Source organism: Phyllobates terribilis, unplaced genomic scaffold (assembly GCF_046119375.1).
Source record: "Phyllobates terribilis strain yellow unplaced genomic scaffold, ASM4611937v1 Scaffold_5__5_contigs__length_657084704, whole genome shotgun sequence".
NCBI classification, from domain to species: domain Eukaryota; kingdom Metazoa; phylum Chordata; class Amphibia; order Anura; family Dendrobatidae; genus Phyllobates; species Phyllobates terribilis.
The window spans coordinates 20,780,739-20,796,204 of NW_027362765.1; the positions used below are offsets into that span (position 1 = coordinate 20,780,739).

Sequence of the window (15,466 nt, forward strand, 5' to 3'; positions counted from 1 at the left end):
TCTTAAGCAACGATCTGTGGAACACGTTGTGAATTTTAAACGTAGGGGGGAGGTCAAGACGGAATGCCACCGGATTAATTATAGAACTGATTCTGTACGGCCCGATGAACCTGGGACCCAGTTTCCAGGAGGGAACCTTAAGTTTTATATTCCTGGTAGACAACCATACCCGATCGTTCACACTCAGGTCCGGACCAGACACTCTCCTCCTATCAGCCATACGTTTGTATCGGTTCCCCATAGTATTCAGATTCTTCAGCACCCCTCTCCATACTGAAGCGAGTGATGAGGAAAATCGTTCTTCCTCAGGAACCCCCGAAGAGCCCCCCCTACTGAAAATACAAAACTGGGGGTGAAAACCATATGCCCCAAAAAACGGGGACTTACCAGTGGACTCGCTCCGCCTATTATTAAGAGCAAACTCTGCCAGAGGTAAGAAAGAAGCCCAGTCCTCCTGGTTCTCTGACACAAAACACCGGAGATATGTCTCCAAACTCTGGTTCATACGTTCCGTCTGACCATTGGTCTGAGGATGAAAAGCCGATGAGAACGACAAATGCATCCCCCGCCGTGCACAAAACGCCTTCCAGAACTTGGACACAAACTGAGACCCCCGATCAGACACCACCTCGGAGGGTACCCCGTGAAGCCTCACAATCTCCCCAATGAACACCTGCGCAAGAGTTTTAGCATTAGGGAGAGCCGGAAGAGCGATAAAATGTGCCATCTTGCTGAACCTGTCCACTACAACGAGTATGACCGTTTTACCCGAAGACGGAGGGAGGTCCGTAATAAAGTCCATAGACAGATGAGTCCAAGGACGCTCCGGGATCTTCAAAGGTAAGAGGGCCCCAGACGGACGGGTATGTGAGGTCTTAGAGCGCGCACAAACCCCACAGGACGCGACAAAAGTTACCACCTCCTTATGTAAGTTAGGCCACCAAAACCGACGCGAGAGGAGATCCACAGTTGCTCTACTCCCCGGGTGTCCTGCAAAAACTGAGTTATGGTGTGCCTCGATCACCTTTTGTCGCAACTGATCTGGAACAAACAGTCTCCCCGGAGGTCCAACAGGGGCGTCCCCCTGAGCCTCCAATACCTCCTCCTCCAGCTCAGAGCATACTGCCGAAACCACCACCCCCTCCTGAAGGATAGGAATCGGGTCGTCCGTATTCCCGGCCCCAGGGAAACTACGAGATAAGGCATCCGCCTTTACATTTTTTGACCCAGGACGATATGTAACGACAAAATTAAACCTGGTAAAAAACAATGACCACCTAGCTTGTCTGGGATTCAGACGTTTCGCGGACTCCAGATATAGCAGGTTCTTGTGATCGGTGATGACGGTGACCGGATGGACTGCCCCCTCCAAAAAATGGCACCACTCCTCAAAAGCTAACTTAATGGCCAAGAGTTCCCTATTGCCGACATCGTAATTCCTCTCAGCGGACGACAATTTTTTAGAGAAAAAGGCGCACGGATGCCACTTACCAGGGGACGAACCTTGTGACAATACTGCTCCCACCCCTACCTCGGAAGCGTCTACCTCTACAATGAATGGCTGTGACGCATCAGGTTGAATGAGTATGGGTGCCGAGGCAAAACATTTTTTCAAGGAGGAGAATGCTTGACAAGCCTTGTCAGACCACCTAGAAAAATCCGTCCCCTTTTTAGTCATGTCTGTGAGAGGCTTAACCATGGATGAGAAATTACGAATGAACTTCCGGTAATAATTAGCAAACCCCAGGAAACGTTGTAGTGCCTTAAGATTCTCAGGCCGATCCCACTCAAGAACTGCCCGCACTTTCCCAGGGTCCATACGAAAACCGGACGCTGAAACCAGGAAGCCTAAAAACTGGAGTTCCTGTACGGCGAACACACACTTTTCCCATTTGGCATACAGTTTATTATCCCGCAAGATCTGTAACACCTGCCTAACGTGCTCCTGATGAGACACCAGATCCGGCGAGTAAATTAAGATATCATCCAGATATATGACAACAAACTGTCCCACCAGGCGGCGAAAAATGTCATTAACAAAGTGTTGGAACACCGCCGGGGCATTAGTCAGACCGAATGGCATGACAAGGTTCTCATAATGCCCCTCCGGAGTGTTAAACGCCGTCTTCCACTCATCCCCCTCCTTCATCCTAATCAGATTGTACGCCCCCCTGAGATCCAACTTAGAGAACCATTTGGCGCCCACGATCTGATTAAAGAGATCGGGAATAAGAGGGAGCGGATACGGATCTCGGACCGTAATCCGATTAAGTTCACGGAAATCCAGGCAAGGGCGTAGGCCTCCATCTTTCTTCTTAACAAAGAAGAACCCCGCAGCCACCGGTGAAGATGAAGGTCTAATATGCCCCTTAGCCAGACTTTCTGAAATATAATCCTTCATGGCCTGCCTCTCAGGACCAGAAAGGTTATACAACCTAGCTTTAGGTAACTTGGCCTCAGGGAGCAGTTTTACAGAACAGTCATACTCGCGATGAGGAGGTAGTTCCTGGCACCCTTTCTCTGAGAATACATCCTCAAAGTCCGCCAGAAATGGAGGTAAGACCCAAGGAGTAACCGCACCGATGACCGTGTTCATGCAGTTTTTATTACAGAATTTACTCCATTGGCTTATCTCTCTGGTTTGCCAATTAATAACCGGGTTATGCTTAGTTAACCAAGGAAGGCCCAACACTATAGGAGTGGGAAGACCCTCCAACACGTAGCAAGACAACAGTTCTTTATGTATCGCCCCCACTTGAAGTTTTACGTCATGCACAGCTTGCAAAAAACTTCCCTGACCGAGAGGCCTGGCATCGATCGAGAATATGGGGATGGGTTTAGCCAACTCACTCAATCGCATACCTTGAACCCGGGCAAACCGAGCATCAACCAGATTAGCCCCGGCCCCACTATCCAGAAGAACAGATATCCTCTCAGTTCTCGTACCCACCACCACCTCCGCCGGTACGAGAAACTGAGACGAACCTAGGGACGAAATACCTACTCCCAGATTGCCGTCCACCACACAACCTGGGATCAACAGTTTTCCGACGACTCTTCACTCTGCAAGGGACGGGATGGACACCCCCCAATAAAATGTCCCTTTCTCCCGCAGAAAAAACACCTTACTGTCTTATGGCGCACCACCGGTCCCCTCCCCCGAAATGATGTCCCTCCTAATTGCATAGGGTCCTCTGGACTGACCAGGGGAACCACCATATGAGGGGACCTTGTAGGAGGTGGAGTCATCACAGGGGGTAGAGTTATCCCGCACCTCTCCCGAAGCCGTCTGTCAACGCGAATAGCAAGGGCCATAGCGGCTTCCAGTGACGCGGGAGAGTCATACTGTGCCAACACATCCTGTAATTTGTCGGATAAACCTTGACAAAACTGGCTCCTAAGAGCCGGGTCATTCCACTGGGTGTCCGTGGCCCACCTACGGAACTCCGAACAGAATTCCTCCGCCGGACGATCTCCCTGCTGGATCCTACGTAACTTAGATTCAGCAAGGGAGATCCGATCTGGGTCATCATATACGAGTCCCAGAGCAGCGAAAAACCTATCCACTGACTGGAGAGCCGGGGAGCCCAGGGGAAGAGAGAACGCCCAAGATTGTGGGTCCCCTTGTAGGAGCGAGATGACAATTCCCACCCTTTGTTCTTCACTCCCCGATGACCGAGGCCGCAGCCGAAAGTACAACTTGCATGCCTCCCGGAAAACAAAAAACTTGTCCCGCCCCCCAGTGAACCTGTCAGGGAGAGCTACTTTAGGTTCTGGTCCGGCTTGCTCCTGAGGATACAAAACCTTGGACCTAACGTCCGCCAGCTCCATGGACAAACTCTGCAACTGCCGAGCTAGACCGTCTACTGGATCCATGGTAGCTGGAGAAAAACTAAGTGGTCGGTGAAAATGTCACGCTGTCTCTGTGTACTGGAGGTAGGGGGCCTAAGCTGACCCTAAGCTGGGGCCCTGACTAATCCCTCAACCTGAAGGTACTGTTAAAGGTACAGAGGTCCAGGCCGCCAGCGAAACCCCTACCTCCTGAGGATCCCTGCACCTAAGTAATCTAGTCCTGAGAAGGACCCCGATCACAACAAAAGGGGACAAGTAATAATATGCCCACACACAGTACTTAGACGAACGAGACAGTACAAGGGAAAAACCAAAACCACCTTGCATACAAAAACTACACAACTACAACAGAGGGAACACCAACGGGAAAGGAGATAAATGATAAAGCGAGGAAGGGAAAAAACACTCCAAATACACTTATCTCTGAAACTCCAAATACCACGATCCGCTCTGTTAGTCTGCATGAAATGCTTTCACCGACACTTCCCTAACAGACCGGCAGGCATTTGAAGGAGTCTCACTACAGCAGCATTGATTGCAGCTGGGCGAGGCTGGACCTCGTCTAGCACAGAGAGAGAGAGAATTAACTCCCTCACTGCCGAAAAACACAAAGCACCAAAAACTCAGCTGCGAGAAGTCAGGCTGTGTAATCGTGACGATCTTCGTGGTGACACACCCGTGACAAGGAGACCTGGAAAACAGAGGTTACACACGACCGGATTGTCATTGAGCATGTGGCCCAAATGCAGGAGCGGATTGAAAGGTTATGCCAATCATGAAGGAGAGCCTTCTACAGGCACAAGAAGCCCAGGTGAGGGTCTACAATCGGGCTGCAAGGCTGAGACAATTCAGCCCGGGAGATCTGTGTTAGTGTTAGTGCCCACAGGCGAGAGTAAGCTCCTGGCTAAATGGCAAGGACCGTACAAAGTGGTTGAGAAGCTGAGGGAAGTTAATTACAAAGTCCATCAGCAGGTAGAAGGATGCCGCACCAGATCTACCACATCAACTTACTTAAACCGTAGCGGGACACGGAACCGGTGGAAGCTGCGTGTCTAGGGGCCAATCCTGAAGCCAGGGTCGAGGATGTCACAGTGGCAGAGATACTGTCACCGGTACATCACTACCTGCCTGGACCTAAACAAAAGGGTACTGGCAAATTTGCCTGGCCCTAGGTGCCAAGGAGAAAATGGCATTCTCTACACCCAACGGGTGTTTTCAATACACCAGGATGCCTTTCGGACTACAGGGAGCCCCAGCTACCTTCCAGAGGGCCATGGACCGGATTCTGGGCTATCATAAGAAATACGCTGCTGCTTACCCGGACGACATCGTGATTTTGAGCCCAGATTGGGGTATCCACCTGCAGAAGGTCCAGGAAGTATTGGCTGCACTGAGAAATGCCTGGTTTACCATAAACCCAAGAAAATGCACCATAGGAAAGGAAGAGGTGAAATACTTAGGCTACGTGGTTGGAAGGGGCAAAATAAAAGCGCAGATGAACAAGGTGGAAGCAATCCAGAATTGCCAGCAACCGGTCTCCAAGAAACAGGTACGGGTCTTTCTGGGAATCGTGGGGTATTGACACTGCTCTGGGTTCAATAGTGGTGTACTGCGGTCCCTTAGTAATTGGAACAGGAAGTTCGAGCCACAAGATGTGGGTGTTTGTTGTGGCACAATTTCAGCTTGCCCACGGCCTCTGCCTTTGCATGCACCATCAGCATCACGTCCACTTCCCCATCCCTTGCCACATAACTTGACCATTTTAAACGGAAGACAATATTTTTCACGGTTGCTACAAATGGCTGGATTTGTAGTGCAGTTATATGTGATACGTCTGAGGGACACCCAAGCAGCCCTGTAGTTTACCATTCTTGGCAGTGACCTTGTGTGAATAGTTTCTCTGACACACTGCTATAAACTGTACATGGAGGACAGAAATGGCTGGATTTGTAGCGCAGTTATATGTGATACATCTGACGGACAACCACGGTAAATAGCATCATACTCTTAAGGATTTCCAAAATGTCATATTAAACTCGAAATATTTGACAAAATTAAATTGGATTGAGAAGCAGTGGACTGAGATAATTATTTACAAAAAAAAGCATACACTTTAAATGTATCCTAATCATGTACCCTCTACTCTTTGCATGTACCCTAATCATGTCCGACTGTGATTAAAAGAACATTGGAGCTAGCAGTGTCCTCCCTGTGTAGCACTATGATATTTTAATTATGTAATAAATGTTTAAATAAAGTAATATTGTTTTGTAAAAAAAAAACTTATCATTTGAGCTCTCTCATTTGTGGGGCTCTCCTTTTGATTTGGACAACCACGGTATTAAATAGCGGCCCTGGAGTTTCCTATTTTGGACAGCAACCACGTGTGAATAGCTGGAAAAGATATGGCTGTATTCTGCAGTGCGAACAAGCAAATGGATCAGTGAAATTGTGTACTCTGGATTGCTTTTTAAGCAAATAATCAGCATTCAGATCCCCAAAAAATTAGCCCTGGCCCCAATTATCTGGAGCTATGTCTACAAATATCTGTATTATACAGAAAAAAGGGAGTTTAACCGGCTCACCCTCCAGCGACTTCAATCCGTCTAGGAGCTAGCAATCAAGCACTTTGCCAGCGCTAGGATACAGAGGTATAGGAGAAATAGATCCAGCTCGCCAAACGTCCAAAATTTAAAATTCAAATTTTTTTATTTGATATATATTATAAAATCCATCTTGATAGTGTGAACAATCAAAAATCCATGTCTGGAATTAGGGAAACATGGGATAAAGTGCTGATTACCAGACGTGTTTCGAACAGCACTTGTTCTTAAACTTGGAACTCCGTACACCTACGGCTCCGCTCTGTATGCCTCGTACACATGCGGCTCCGCTCCGTACGCCTCGTACACACGCGGCTCTGCTCCATACACATGCGGCTCCGCTCCATACGCCTCGTACACACGCGGCTCCGCTCCATACGCCTCGTACACACGCAGCTCTACACACCTCGTACACACGCGGCTCCGCTCCGTACACCTCGTACACACACGCGGCTCCGCTCCGTACGCCTCGTACACACACGTGGCTCCGCTCCGTACGCCTCGTACACACACGTGGCTCCGCTCCGTACGCCTCGTACACACGCGGCTCTGCACACCTCGTACACACGCGGCTCTGCACGCCTCGTACACACGCGGCTCCGCTCCGTACGCCTCGTACACACGTGGCTCCGTACGCCTCGTACACACACGCGGCTCTGCTCCGCACACCTCGTACACACACGGCTCCGCTCCGCATACCTCGTACACACGCGGCTCTGCTCCATACACCTCGTAGACAAGCGGCTCCGCTCCGTACACCTCGTACACGCGCGGCTTCGTACACGCGCGGCTCCGCTCCGTACACCTCGTACACACACGGCTCCGCTCCATACACCTCGTACACACGGCTCCGCTCTGTACACCTCGTACACACGCGGCTCCGCTAAGTACACCTCGTACACACGCGCCTCCGCTCCGTACACCTCGTGCACACGCGGCTCCGCTCCGTACACCTCGTGCACATGCGGCTCCGCTCCGTACACCTCGTACACACGCGGCTCCGCTCCGTACACCTCGTACACACGCGGCTCCGCTCCGTACACCTCGTACACACGCGGCTCCGCTCCGTACACCTCGTACACACATGCGGCTCCGCTCACCTCGTACACACATGGCTCCGCTCCCTACACCTCGCACACATGCGGCTCCGCTCCGTACACATCGTACACACGTGGCTCCGCTCCGTACACCTCGTACACACGCGGCTCCGCTCCGTACACCTCGTACACACGCGGCTCCGCTCCGTACACCTCGTACACACACGCGGCTCTGCTCCGTACACCTCGTACACACGCGGCTCTGCTCCGTACACCTCGTACACGCGCGGCTCCGCTCACCTCGTACACACGCGGCTCCGCTTAGTACATCTCGCACACATGCGGCTCCGCTCTGTACACCTCGTACACACATGCTCTCATTATGTATGCCTATCTCTGGCCTCTGACAGGTCACTGTTTTCAGTGACCTGCCTACTATTTTAAATACTGCCTTTGTAATTTCTCTGCCAATGGGAAATTTACATGTCCCAAAATGGTCACCGGCCGGCTGGAGGAAAAAGAAATTTGCCTGCAGCAATATGGCCCCCGCGCTTGCGCAGTAGCATTTCTCGATTGCCGAGAGATGCTACTGCGCATGTGTGGCGCCATATTGCTGCACCCAAATAATTTTTCCAAAAGCAAAATGGCGCCCACATGTGCGCAGTAGCATCTCTCGGCAACCGAAAAATGCTACTGCGCCGGCGGATATTTTGGGACATCGAAATTTCACATTGGCAGAGAAATTACAAAGGCAATATTTAAAATAGTAGGCAGGTCACTGAAAGCACAGTGACCTGTCAGAGGCCAGAGATGGTCATACATAATGAGAGCACCAGTTACAGCCCCTCCCTAAAGACACGCCCCGAAGCACGAGCATCTCATTATGGCAGAACTGAAAATAAAGATTACAAAAGAACCACAGCACGGATTTCATCAACAAAGGTATCATTTTACTCAGTGTATTGTCGCCAACCTGACAGTGTATGTAGTTCACTAAGCACAATCCTGCTGACAGGTGCGCTTTAAGTTCTTTTTTGAACAGGATTTAGAAAATCATTGGTGGATAAGAAGATTCATGACCACAGGTTCCTGGGTACACCCAAGAAAAACCAATATAATCCCACCATGGGACCTAAATATTGTCCTCAAGGTTCTAACTGTACCTTCTTTTGAGCCAATAGCCTCCATGGATTTAAATAAATTGTCCTGGAACACAGCTTTCCTTGTAGCCATAACAATCAGAGTACCATATCTAAGGATCCAAGAAGATAGAATTGTGTTCCGTCTAGACCCATGTTTCAGGAAATAATTATTCCATCTTTCTGACAGGATCCAACAAACAACAGAGAAAAGGAATTTAATTTGTTATACATGCGGTTTTATCTCCAACAGACACAGTCCTGGAGGAAAGACCAGAATCTCTTTATCCAATAAACAAGGGAACAAAGACTTCGACAAGTACCATAGCCAACTGGATTAAGAAAGCAATTTGTGAAACATATAGAAGTCAGAGTCTATTACCAACAGAGACGTTGAGAGCTCACTCCACAAGAGCCATGTCGGTTTCCTGGGCCGAAGGGGCCAACGCATCCATCGAGGGGATCTGCAGAGCCACCACCTGGTCCTCAGTCTATACCTTCTCTAAGCATTATAGATTAGATTTAATGTATCATAAGCATTTAGCCTTTGGGAGGAAAGTCCTTTAGGCAATCGTCCCTCCCTGAGAATTTTTCTTTGGTATTCCGCCTGTTGTGCTGTTATGGAGGGTGAGGGGAGAAAATAGAATAAGGCCTACTGGTAATTCCCTTTCTAGGAGCCCTCTACGACAGCACAAGTAATTCCCACCCTTCTGTTCATTATATATTCCTTTATTCCTCACAGACACATGGCTCTGATCCATACACGTCGTACACAAAGGGCTCTGCTCCGTACACCTCGTACACACACGGCTCCGCTCCGTACACCTCGTACACACGCGGCTCCGCTATGTACACCTCGCACACACGCGGCTCCACTCCGTACACCTCGTACACACGCGGCTCCACTATGTACACCTCGTCTACACGCAGCTCCACTCCGTACACCTAGTACACACGCGGCTCCGCTCCGTACACTTCGTACACACACTCACGGCTCCGCTCCGTACACCTCGTACACGCGCGACTCCGCTTCGTACACACAGGGCTCTGCTCCGTACGCCTCGTACACGCGCGGCTCCGCTCCGTACGCCTCGTACACGCACAGCTCCGCTCCGTACTCCTCGTACACGCGCGGCTCCGCTCCGTACGCCTCGTACACGCGCGGCTCCGCTCCGTACGCCTCGTACACGCGCGGCTCCGCTCCGTACGCCTCGTACACGCGCGGCTCCGCTCCGTACGCCTCGTAGACGCGCGGCTCCGCTCCGTACGCCTCGTACACGCGCGGCTCCGCTCCGTACACCTCGTACACACGCGGCTCTGCTCCGTACACACGCGGCTCCGCTCCGTACACCTCGTACACGCACGGCTCCGCTCCGTACACCTCGTACACGCACGGCTCTGCTCCGTACACACGCGGCTCCGCTCCGTACGCCTCGTACACGCGCGGCTCCGCTCCGTACACCTCGTACACACGCGGCTCTGCTCCGTACGCCTCGTACACGCGCGGCTCCGCTCCGTACACCTCGTACACACACGGCTCTGCTCCGTACACACGCGGCTCCGCTCCGTACACCTCGTACACGCACGGCTCCGCTCCGTACACCTCGTACACGCACGGCTCTGCTCTGTACACACGCGGCTCCGCTCCGTACGCCTCGTACACGCGCGGCTCCGCTCCGTACGCCTCGTACACACGCGGCTCTGCTCCGTACGCCTCGTACACGCGCGGCTCCGCTCCGTACGCCTCGTACACACACACGGCTCCGCTCCGTACACCTCGTACACACGCGGCTCCGCTCCGTACGCCTCGTACACCCCCGGCTCCGCTCCGTACGCCTCGTACACACGCGGCTCCGCTCCGTACGCCTCGCACACACGCGGCTCCGCTCCGTACGCCTCGCACACACGCGGCTCCGCTCCGTACGCCTCGCACACACGCGGCTCCGCTCCGTACGCCTCGTACACACGCGGATCCGCTCCGTACGCCTCGTACACACGCGGCTCCGCTCCGTACGCCTCGCACACACGCGGCTCCGCTCCGTACGCCTCGCACACACGCGGCTCCGCTCCGTACGCCTCGCACACACGCGGCTCCGCTCCGTACGCCTCGTACACACGCGGCTCCGCTCCGTACGCCTCGTACACACGCGGCTCCGCTCCGTACGCCTCGTACACACGCGGCTCCGCTCCGTACGCCTCGTACACACGCGGCTCCGCTCCGTACGCCTCGTACACACGCGGCTCCGCTCCGTACGCCTCGTACACACGCGGCTCCGCTCCGTACGCCTCGTACACACGCGGCTCCGCTCCGTACGCCTCGTACACACGCGGCTCCGCTCCGTACGCCTCGTACACACGCGGCTCCGCTCCGTACGCCTCGCACACACGCGGCTCCGCTCCGTACACCTCGTACACGCGGCTCCGCTCCGTACACCTCGTACACACGCGGCTCCGCTCCGTACACCTCGTACACACGCGGCTCTGCTCCGTACACCTCGTACACACGCGGCTCTGCTCCGTACACCTCGTACACACGCGGCTCCGCTCCGTACACCTCGTACACACGCGGCTCCGCTCCGTACACCTCGTACACACGCGGCTCTGCTCCGTACACCTCGTACACACACGGCTCTGCTCCGTACGCCTCGTACACACGCGGCTCTGCTCCGTACACCTCGTACACACGCGGCTCTGCTCCGTACGCCTCGTACACGCGCGGCTCTGCTCCGTACACCTCGTACACACGCGGCTCTGCTCCGTACACCTCGTACACACGCGGCTCTGCTCCGTACACCTCGTACACACGCGGCTCTGCTCCGTACGCCTCGTACACGCGCGGCTCCGCTCCGTACGCCTCGTACACACGCGGCTCTGCTCCGTACACCTCGTACACTCGCGGCTCCGCTCCGTACACCTCGTACACACGCGGCTCTGCTCCGTACACCTCGTACACACGCGGCTCTGCTCCGTACACCTCGTACACACACGGCTCTGCTCCGTACGCCTCGTACACACACGGCTCTGCTCCGTACACCTCGTACACACGCGGCTCTGCTACATCCACACTGTAAACCCCTCCTGACCCCACACATAAACTTCAGCTCATCCAGCACCATGACAACCAGCACAGCAGAGTCCTGCATCCACTGAGGCCCCTGATCATGTGACCCCTGACTCCTCCCCTCCTGTGACCTCATCACAGGTCCTGTGCGCACAGAACAGCCATATATGTGGTGGCGGCTCTGCAGGTGGAGGTATGTGGAGATTATTATTATTATTATGTGGCACCATTGATTCCTTGCTGTTGTACATAAGGAGCAGTTACATACGATCTAGCAGCCACAGCCACTGCATAGCTCCCAACCTTCCCGTATTCAGCAGGACTGTCCCGCTTTGAGGGCTCAGTCCCGTATTCAGCAGGACTGTCCCGCTTTGAGGGCTCAGTCCCGTATTCAGCAGGACTGTCCCGCTTTGAGGGCTCAGTCCCGTATTCAGCAGGACTGTCCCGCTTTGAGGGCTCAGTCCCATATTCAGCAGGACTGTCCCGCTTTGAGGGCTCAGTCCCGTATTCAGCAGGACTGTCCCGCTTTGAGGGCTCAGTCCCGTATTCAGCAGGACTGTCCCGCTTTGAGGGCTCAGTCCCGTATTCAGCAGGACTGTCCCGCTTTGAAGGCTCAGTCCCGTATTCAGCAGGACTGTCCCGCTTTGAGGGCTCAGTCCCATATTCAGCAGGACTGTCCCGCTTTGAGGGCTCAGTCCCTTATTCAGCAGGACTGTCCCGTTTTGAGGGCTCAGTCCCGTATTCAGCAGGACTGTCCCGCTTTGAGGGCTCAGTCCCGTATTCAGCAGGACTGTCCCGCTTTGAGGGCTCAGTCCCGTATTCAGCAGGACTGTCCCGCTTTGAGGGCTCAGTCCCGTATTCAGCAGGACTGTCCCGCTTTGAGGGCTCAGTCCCGTATTCAGCAGGACTGTCCCGCTTTGAGGGCTCAGTCCCGTATTCAGCAGGACTGTCCCGCTTTGAGGGCTCAGTCCCGTATTCAGCAGGACTGTCCCGCTTTGAGGGCTCAGTCCCGTATTCAGCAGGACTGTCCCGCTTTGAGGGCTCAGTCCCGTATTCAGCAGGACTGTCCCGCTTTGAGGGCTCAGTCCCGTATTCAGCAGGACTGTCCCGCTTTGAGGGCTCAGTCCCGTATTCAGCAGGACTGTCCCGCTTTGAGGGCTCAGTCCCGTATTCAGCAGGACTGTCCCGCTTTGAGGGCTCAGTCCCTTATTCAGCAGGACTGTCCCGCTTTGAGGGCTCAGTCCCGTATTCAGCAGGACTGTCCCGCTTTGAGGGCTCAGTCCCGTATTCAGCAGGACTGTCCCGCTTTGAGGGCTCAGTCCCGTATTCAGCAGGACTGTCCCGCTTTGAGGGCTCAGTCCCGTATTCAGCAGGACTGTCCCGCTTTGAGGGCTCAGTCCCGTATTCAGCAGGACTGTCCCGTTTTGAGGGCTCAGTCCCGTATTCAGCAGGACTGTCCCGTTTTGAGGGCTCAGTCCCGTATTCAGCAGGACTGTCCCGCTTTGGGAGCTCAGTCCCGTATTCAGCAGGACTGTCCCGCTTTGAGGGCTCAGTCCCACATCCCATCACAGCTCAGCTGTTCTGGCTCATACTCACCTCTCCACCATCTTCATAGCTCTGCCTAGGGAAGTCTCTATTAGGTCTCCCAGGACTCGTTCTCTTTCTTCTCAGGCAGCAGCTCTACCAAGGAGTCATAGCAAATAATGGGAGACGAAGGAGGTTTTGGTAATCCTGACCTCTATATCAGACAGTGACTCCAGATGCACAGAATACAAGTACATTGAATACAGCAGTGTATATCTTTGTACTTGTATTCTGAGGTGGAAAAAAAGTCAGATTTTTATTCCTATAAAAGATTTTTATTATAAGCAATTACAAAATTGGATTTTTTTGGGTGAAAGCCTCCATGGGGGCTCAAACCCACAGGCCTCGGTATCCCAGGGAGGAGCTGAACACACTGAGGTACAAGCTCAGGTGATGTTATGAGGAGAACTTTCCATACTGTTATAGCAGCTCTGCCTGCAGACATTACATAGAGATACATTACACATAGCAGTGGATTTCTATGTATTGTGTTCTAGAGGGAGAATAAGAGATTTTTTTTATTCCTATAAAATTAGAAAAAAAAATGAAAAACACTTAAAATATTGTTATTTTTAATGCGATTTTTTAAAAAATAATGAACATCATAAATCAGCACATAACATGGACATATCTGGTGTCCCTGTAATTGTGACGACCCGCACATCACAGCGATCAGATTATTTATGGGGATCGGTAAATGGCATAAAAAAATGGCGTCATTGATATTTTTTCTCTATTAAACCCATATAAAATGTATTGAAAACCTAACGCTGAGGCGGTGTTCACACGTAGTGTAAATGCTGCTTTTTTTCTGAACGTTTTCTGCAGGTTTACGCACCACACAACGCAATAACAGTCTTCTCTCATTATTGCGTGTTTGCTGCTTTTCTTATGTGTTTTCCACTTATTTGATGCGGATGTGAATCCACATTTTTAATGCTTTTTTATAGTACAGAATAGCTTTGATTCTGAGCTTAAAAATGCAGCAGCATTTTTTTCTTCATGCATTTTTTTTTTCTAGAAGTCTATAAAGAAAAAATGCACTAAAACCGCAGAGTACAGCAGCGTCTTCAGACCACAGAGAGTGGAGATTTCATGGAATTACATCCACCTTGCTTGGATATTTAGACCGTGTTCATATGTAGAGTAAATGCCGCGTTTTTTTCTGCTGTTTTTTTTTGCACAGAAATTCTGCTCTGTTTAACCGTCGAAGCAAAGTGGATATTCTTTCATGAGAATTGCGCCCCCTGTGGTCTAAGGACGGGCAGAAAAAAAATGCAGCAATAATAAGGCTGCGTGCACACGATGCGTTTTTCATGCGTTTATGCTGCGGAATTTCCGCAGCGGAAGCGCATAAAACCGCATGGTAATCCGCACCCCATGGTCCCCAATGGCATTCCGCAATGTCAATGCACATGCTGCGGATTTTTCCACAGCGTTTCCGCAGCGCTCATAAATCCGCAGCATGTTCATTAATTTTGCGGAAGTGCAGCGGAATTGCCGCCATTGACTTGCATTGAGACGCATAGAATGCGCGTCTGTACATTTGTACAAGCGGATTCTATGCATCTCTATGTGCGGATGGTACCCAGTTCTGGAGGAGAGAAGACTCTGATCCAGACCTGGGTACCATTGTACCTGTGAAAAAAAAGAATAAAATAATAAAAGTTTATATTCACCTGTCAGACGGCTTCTCTCTGCATGCCGGCAGCGCTGAAGGACCTTCGGTGACGTCACAGTCATGTGACCGCAGGCCCTTCACTGCTGTGTCTCGCGATATGCCGGCAGCCGGGAACCAGCCAGGAAGCAGCGCTGCAGCCACGCCGGAGCATCGGGGGTGAGTATAGCTTTATTTTAAGCATTGTTTTACGGTCACACTGTATAAATCTATGCTGTTTGCATGGATTTATATAGTGTGACCTAGTTGTCAAGCACTTTCCAAGTGATGCTAATCGCCTGGAAAGCGCTTGTCAATCTGCATGCGGAAACGCATGTGAATCTGCATGTGGATCCGCATGTATTCTGCAGGAAAACCGCATGCACAATCTGCATGCGTTTTTTCTGCCTGTGAGATGCAGAAATTTTCTGCTTCATTTCTGCATCGTGGACACATAGCCTTAGAGAAGATTGTTATTCTGTAGTTTGGTGCAGATCCTGCAGAAAAAAACCCACAGTATTTCTGCAACATGT

At 52.0% G+C, this 15,466-nt stretch overlaps 2 pseudogenes; one reads left to right on the forward strand and one right to left on the reverse strand.

Annotated features, from left to right (window-relative positions):
• Positions 1-15,466, reverse strand: part of LOC141271381 (uncharacterized) — a 526,239-nt pseudogene that overhangs the window by 337,880 nt on the left and 172,893 nt on the right.
• The window catches only part of LOC141271382 (uncharacterized), a 135,262-nt pseudogene that overhangs the window by 87,192 nt on the left and 32,604 nt on the right, over positions 1-15,466 (forward strand).